The sequence below is a fragment of the Palaemon carinicauda genome, chromosome 35 (genome assembly GCF_036898095.1).
Source record: "Palaemon carinicauda isolate YSFRI2023 chromosome 35, ASM3689809v2, whole genome shotgun sequence".
Classification (NCBI taxonomy): domain Eukaryota; kingdom Metazoa; phylum Arthropoda; class Malacostraca; order Decapoda; family Palaemonidae; genus Palaemon; species Palaemon carinicauda.
Genome location: NC_090759.1, coordinates 37,568,541 through 37,576,040, shown reverse-complemented (window position 1 = coordinate 37,576,040; position 7,500 = coordinate 37,568,541). Strand labels below are relative to the sequence as shown.

At 36.1% G+C, this 7,500-nt stretch overlaps 1 protein-coding gene across 1 annotated transcript in view; it reads left to right on the top strand.

Moving 5' to 3' along the window:
• The window catches only part of LOC137627236 (uncharacterized), a 522,737-nt gene that overhangs the window by 208,978 nt on the left and 306,259 nt on the right, over positions 1-7,500 (top strand). The window lies entirely within an intron of this gene.

The window sequence follows — 7,500 nt, the reverse complement described above, 5'->3', positions numbered from 1 at the left end:
TTTCCTCACTGGGCTATTTTTCCCTGTTGGAGCCCCTGGGCTTTTAGCATCTTGCTTTTCCAACTAGGGTTGTACCTTGGATAATAATAATAATAATAATAATAATAATAATAATAACAATAACATGTTCGCCTTCATTCGCATGGTAGTAGATCTATCCCATCCCAGGACCGTGAGTTTAAGCTGTTTACTGGGGAGGCTACTGCTGTGGTTGGGCACCAGAGTGTGGTGTTGGGCTTGCCCTTCCGACGTTCTGGTGAGCATCTATTTTGATGAAACTGGAACTGAAACCAGGCACCTTTACCTTTTAAGACTACCTTAGACATCTTGTAGGATTTGCAATTCTTTGGTTACTAGCGTTTCAGCAGAGAATTCCTCATCCTCTGTATTTGTCAAAAATCCCAATGAACTAAGGGATAGCTAATCATTATAGATCCTAGTACCCATCAGTTATCACCTTAAAGATAACTAGACTTTCTATACCAAAAGAAAGAAAAAAAAAGTTCGTGTGATGGAAACTTTTTTTTTTTTTTAATGGGGTGTTATTTCACTGCACTTCTCTTGATGTTTTTGTGTTGCCATCCAAACTGGATCTTTTTTTATTTCTTTTGAGTACCATTGCCATTATGATTTGTCTTTGTGCATGCGGCTGTTTTCCTTATGCCAGTATATTGAAACCAACTTTACCAGAGACTATGTCAAATATGTCTATTCTGATTCCACCAGCTTCTCTATGATATCACTTACACCTCTTTCAGGCTCACCTTACATTTTTTAAAAATCTTTATTATATAATCAATCAGAAAACCAACAATTTCCGTTATCCTGATACTTGTATGGCTACCCTTAACAGTGAGGCATTTGTTGACCGAATGACCTAATTTTCATAACTTGAGAGATAGAGATCTGTTTGAGGCTCGAGGTGAAGATGGCAGGTTCATCCTTGCCAAGATTCTTGGACATGATGTGTCCTACTATGCGAGCGGCATTTTTAGATTTATTTCAGAAGCAAGTCTTGTGAAAACTATTTAACTTCTATATTTATGGTTTTAATTGAATATTCTTTTAATTTTTATATAAAATAAATGATATCGGCGTCAATGACCTTAGATGTTAGGATGCCAGAAAACCTTAACTCAATCAATCAATCAATCAATCTGCCAATGACCGTAGATGCCAGGATGTCAGAAAACCTTAAATCAATCAATCAGTCAATCAATCTGCCAATGACCTTAGATGTCAGGATGTCAGAAAACCTTAAATCAATCAATCAGTCAATCAATCTGCCAATGACCTTAGATGTCAGGATGTCAGAAAACCTTAAATCAATCAATCAGTCAATCAATCTGCCAATGACCTTAGATGTCAGGATGTCAGAAAACCTTAAATCAATCAATCAGTCAATCAATCTGCCAATGACCTTAGATGTCAGGATGTCAGAAAACCTTAAATCAATCAATCAGTCAATCAATCTGCCAATGACCTTAGATGTCAGGATGTCAGAAAACCTTAAATCAATCAATCAGTCAATCAATCTGCCAATGACCTTAGATGTCAGGATGTCAGAAAACCTTAAATCAATCAATCAGTCAATCAATCTGCCAATGACCTTAGATGTCAGGATGTCAGAAAACCTTAAATCAATCAATCAATCAATCAATCTGCCATCTTGGATTTTATAACATGGCTGCTGTAAAATAGGTTTTCGTCAATATATCAGCTTTTAAATAACCTATAAATACGATGTTGACAGGTAAATCACAATTTCCAGGGCTCTTCTTTGCCCTGGAAATTGTGATTTACCTGTCAAAATCGTATTTATAGGTTATGGAAATGGACGTTTTCAGCATAGCTAGGTCATAATTTGCTATGTCTAACACTATGACATCTGTGTCTGGGGAGAAAACTATCTGTGATCTATTGCTGGTAGATCAACAGTGTGTGTGTGCTTTTGCATGATTGATGTCATTGAATACCAAGTGGTCTGAAGGTTTAATCTTTTAAAGAAGAGGTGTTTTTATGAAGTTTTATAGTTTATATATGATAGATTTATTGTAATGTTACTGTTCCTAAAATATTATATTTTATTATTTTATACTTCTCTCGTAGTTTCCTCATTTCATTTCCTCACTGGGCTATTTTCCCTGTTGGAGCCTTAGGGCATATAGCATCCTGCTCTTCCAACTGGGGTTGTAGGTTAGCAAATAATAATAATAATAATAATAATAATAATAATAATAATACACATGATTCTATTTTACCAATAGATATGGACAACTGAAAGTCCTCAACTTATAAACTTAATGGGTTCCAAGAAGCTGTTTGCCAGTCAAATTTTCTTTGAATTTTGGCTTAGGATTGGCTTCACCTAAGGCGTTGGGCACAACTCCCCGTACGAATTTTTTAGCCGTACGTGTCTGGGAATTTTTCAGTCGTAGCCATGAACTCCTGAGATGTAATTGGTAGTGAGTGTGTTGAGTTTTCAGTACGGGTGAAGTATGTGTGATGTACTTGCTGCAGCAGAATATATACCCTGAACAATCATGTAAATATCGTTCATTGGTACTAACGTCGTCCGGTCATTGTACTACACACCTACTTTTGCCGCAATTGCATCGTACGGTGCACGCACGGACCACGTACTTCTTTTAATTCCGTACGACAAACGTGCGTGGCTCGTACTTGTGACGCAAGTTACACGCAAGTTACACGCACGACCAATGTGCGGAGATCATGCCACAGAAAATCCTACGGCACGTAAGTTGCACGTAAGTCACACGTGCGTCCTGTCTGCGACTACAAATTTTCTTGACTGCCGCAGAACATTTTATTGCAGCGAGTGAAGATTCTGCGGCTGGTATACGGCGGGCTACGAGGTCAAAGACTGTTGGGTGCCCCTTGCGTTACACCCACGATTTCACACAGATTTTGCCCGTATACCCCCCGTAGCTGTTAGTACGGCCAGTTGTGCCCACTGTAATAGTTTGACTGGAATGATAAGCATGCGGAATAGGATAGATCATGCCTTGTGTGATATTTTTCTTACCCAGTGCCAATACTCTGGTCAAATCGTAAGTGAAAATGTCTGATCCAGACCATACATATCTGAACAACAGTATTCGAAATCTTTCTCACTATTATTTTTATTATTATTATTATCATCATTATTATTATTATTATCATTATTATTATTATTATTATTATTATTATTATTATTATTATCATTTTTATTATTATTATTATAACTATTATTATTATTATTATTATTATAATTATTATTATTATTATTATTATTATTATTATTATTATTATTATTATAATTATTATTATTATTTTTAATAACTATAAAATTGTTATTATTATTATTTTTATTATTATTATTATTATTATTATCATCATCATTATCATTATTATTAATATATAAAAGAAAAACATATTTCCCGGTATTTAGGTTGGTAAGGAAATAAAATAACCAATTTCAACTCTTAAATAACCATGCAATATAAATCTACATTGCAGAGAATTGAATAAAAAAAAAATTCCTTTGTCTCGAGGTGTTTCTGGACGTCAGCTGTAGCAGTCTATACTCAATTTCTTTTAATGAGGCGCATTTGCACTGACTCGCAGCGGTGCTCTTTTAGCTCGGAAAAGTTTCCTGCACTCTGATTGGTTAGAAGTATCTTATCCAACAAATCAGCGATCAGGAAACGTTTCCGAGCAAAAAGGGCACCTCTGCAAGTCGATGCAAATCTGCCTCACTAAAAAGAATTGGCTATAGTATAATTTTTTTCTGCATATGGTCTTCAAAGTTTCGTTTCAGAGGGTCTTTTTCTTGCCCCCCCTCCTCTCTCTCTCTCTCTCTGTTACTATGATCAGAAATGTTAGTACAGTTCTTTCAGTGCTTATGCTAAAATTGAGAGGTTTATTATTATTATTATTATTATTATTATTATTGTCATAATCATAATCATTATCATTATCAAGTTACAGCCCTAGTTGGAAAAGCATGATGTTATAAGCCCATGGGCTCCAACAGGGAAAAATAGCGCAGTGAGGAAAGGAAACAAGGAAATATACTAAATGAGAAGTAATAACAATCAAAATAAAATGTATTAAGATCAGTAACAACGTTAAATTAGATCTATCATATATAAAATATAAAAACCTCATAAAAAGCAAGAGGAAGAAAAACAAGATAGAACAGCGTTGCTTCAAAACACCATCTCTTTCAATAATGTGTTTCATCAAAATCTTAAGTATTTACAGTTTTGATACTAAAATGATACAGAATTGTAAATTGAGAAGAACGTTCTGACCTCATATATCTTTTTGCAATGATTTATGATCCAATACAGTGTGTTCTGAAATTAATATTAGAATATGGATTATAATTCAGGTGGGGAACAGAACATTTGAAATAAATGTGATGCAGGGGGGATTAGTATATGTGCAATGTCCCAACACACACACACATACACATATATAGGTCACGGGTTTAGGTCGGATTTCATCGTCCGTATGTTCCATAATTCCTGATGTTCTTGTCAGCATGTTGTCAGCATGTTGCATTATTAGTGAACATGAGTTTCTTATTATTATTATTATTATTATTATTATTATTATTATTATTATTATTGTTGTTGTTGTTGTTGTATGCACGAAGACACACTGCAAAATATTAATTAATTACCCAAGCAATTTCTAAGGATTATTATTATCAATATAATTATTATTATTATTATTATTATTATTATTATTATTATTATTATTATTATTATTATTATTATTATTATTATTATCGTTACCGTTACCGTTACCGTTACCGTTATTATTCACCTTTTCATCAATATCAGCGTTTGTATGCACGAAAAATTCTCTGCAAAATATTAATTACCCAAGCAATTTCGAAGGATTGTTATTATCAATATGATTATTATTATCATTATTTTGAAAGTTTAAAGTTTACTGAATGTTCAGGATAACAGGGAGGCAGATATAATTGCTGTTGCAGGTGTTGAGGTGCCGGTAATGGGAGATGAGAATGAGAGACAGATTACAATAGAGGAAGTGAGGAGAGCAATAGGTGAAACGAGATTAGGAAAAGTACCTGTATGGATGGTGTGATGGCTGAGATGTTGAAGGAAGTGGGTGTGACTGTACTTATATGGTTGGTGAGATTGTTTAATATGTGTTGTGTGTTGCCAATGGTATCAGTAGATTGGGTTTGTGCATGTATTGTACCACTATATAAGGGTAAGGGAGATGTGCATGAATGTTGTAATTCAAGGGGTATTAGTTTGTTGAGTGTAGTTGGAAAAGTGTATGGTAGAGTACTGATCAATAGGATTAAGGATAAAACAGAGAATGCAATCTTAGAAGTACAGGGTGGTTTTAGAAGAGGGAGGGGTTGTATGAATCAGATTTTTGCAGTTAGGCAGATATGCGAGAAATATTTAGCAAAAGGTAAGGAGGTGTATGTTGCGTTTATGGATCTGGAGAAAGCGTATGATAGAGTTGATAGGGAAGCAATGTGGAATATGATGAGGTTATATGGAGTTGGTGGAAGGTTGTTGCAAGCATGGAAAACTTTCTACAAAGGTAGTAAGCATGTGTTAGGAAATGAAGTGAGCGATTGGTTTCCAGTGTGAGTGGGGCTGAGACAGGGATGTGTAATGTCGTCATGGATGTTTAACTTGTATGTTGATGGAGTGATGAGAGAGGTGAATGCTCGAGTGCTTGGACGAAGATTGAAACTGGTAGACGAGAATGACCATGAATGGGAAGTAAATCAGTTGCTGTTTGCGTATGATACTGTACTGATTGCAGACACAGAAGAGAAGCTTGGCCGATTGGTACCAGAATTTGGAAGGCTATGTGAGAGAAGGAAGTTGAGAGTTAATGTGGGCAAGAGTAAGGCTATGAGATGTACGAGAAGGGAAGGTGGTGCGAGGTTGAATGCCATGTTAGAGAGTTACTTGAGGAGGTGGATCAGTTCAAGTACTTGGGGTCTGTTGTTGCAGCAAATGGTGGAGTGGAAGCAGATGTACGTCAGAGAGTGAATGAAGGATGCACAATGTTGGAGTTAGTGAAGGAAATGGTAAAGAATAGAGGGTTGGGCATGAATTTAAAGCGAGTTCTGTATAAGAAAGTGATTGTACCAACTGTGATGTATTGATCCGAGTTTTGTGGAATGCAAGTGAAGGAGAGACAGAAATTGAATGTGTTCGAGATGAAGTGTCTGAGGAGTATAGCTGGTGTATCTCGAGTAGGTAGGGTTGGGAACGAAGTAGCGAGGGTGATAACGGGTGTAAGAAATGAGTTAGCAGCTAGAGTGGATATGAATGTGTTGAGGTGGTTTGCCCACGTTGAGAGAATGAAAAATGGCTGTCTACTAAAGATTGATGAATGCAAGAGTTGATGGGAGAAGTACAAGAGGAAGGCCAAGGTTTGGGTGGATGGATGGTGTGAAGAAAGCTCTGGGTGATAGGAGGATAGATGTGAGAGAGGCAAGAGAGCGTGCTAGAAATAGGAATGAATGGCGAGCGATTGTGACGCAGTTCCAGTAGGCCCTGCTGCTTCCTCCGGTGCCTTGGATGACCGCGGAGGTAGCAGCAGTAGGGGATTCAGCGTTATGAAGCTTCATCTGTGGTGGATAACGGGGGAGGGTGGGCTGTGGCACCCTAGCAGTACCAGCCGATCTCTGGTTGAGTCCCTTGTCAGGCTGGGAGAACGTAGAGAGGAAAGGTCCCCTTTTTTCATTCATTTGATGTTGGTTACCCCCCAAAATTGGGAAAGTGCCTTGGTATATGTATGTATGATTATTATTATTATTATTATTATTATTATTATTATTATTATTTTTATAATTGTTGTTCTCCATCTTTTCATCAGCGTTTGCATGCAAAAATTTTTGCGCGGCACTGGAAAATAGGTAGCATGAAGCATCTCGGCAAAATAATAATTAATTACCCAAGCAATTTCGAAGGAGACACCTCCACAAGTTACGTCACTGCCATTTTGGTTATTGCTTGTAGTTATTTGCTTGATATTCAAATATCAGTGAAGTGACAGAGAAAATTGTTTTCCTTCTGCGAAGGAGGGAAAGAAAAGCGAAACCTTAAATATATTTTTTTATGGTTATCAGTTTTTTAAAGGTAATATTAATGAATATTTCTTTCAAGGTTATGTGAGGTGGTCATGGCAGGTCAATTAAAAGAAATATTATTTTTTTTAAATGTAGAAGCAGACGGGCAGTTTAATTCCCAGTTTCTTATACCTGACGGAATCAAATTAAAAGAGATTTAATTGTTGCTTTACCGACGATTTTCCAAAATCTAGTGTCTAAACTTTAGATAAAAGTGCCTTTATGCCACTACGGGCACTTGCTTTTTTTTTCCTTTTTTTTAACGTCCTAAAGAGAGATTAAACTTTAGATAAGTGCCTTTATGCCACTACGAGCACTTGGTTTTTTTTTTTTCTTTTTTTAACGTCCTAAAGAGA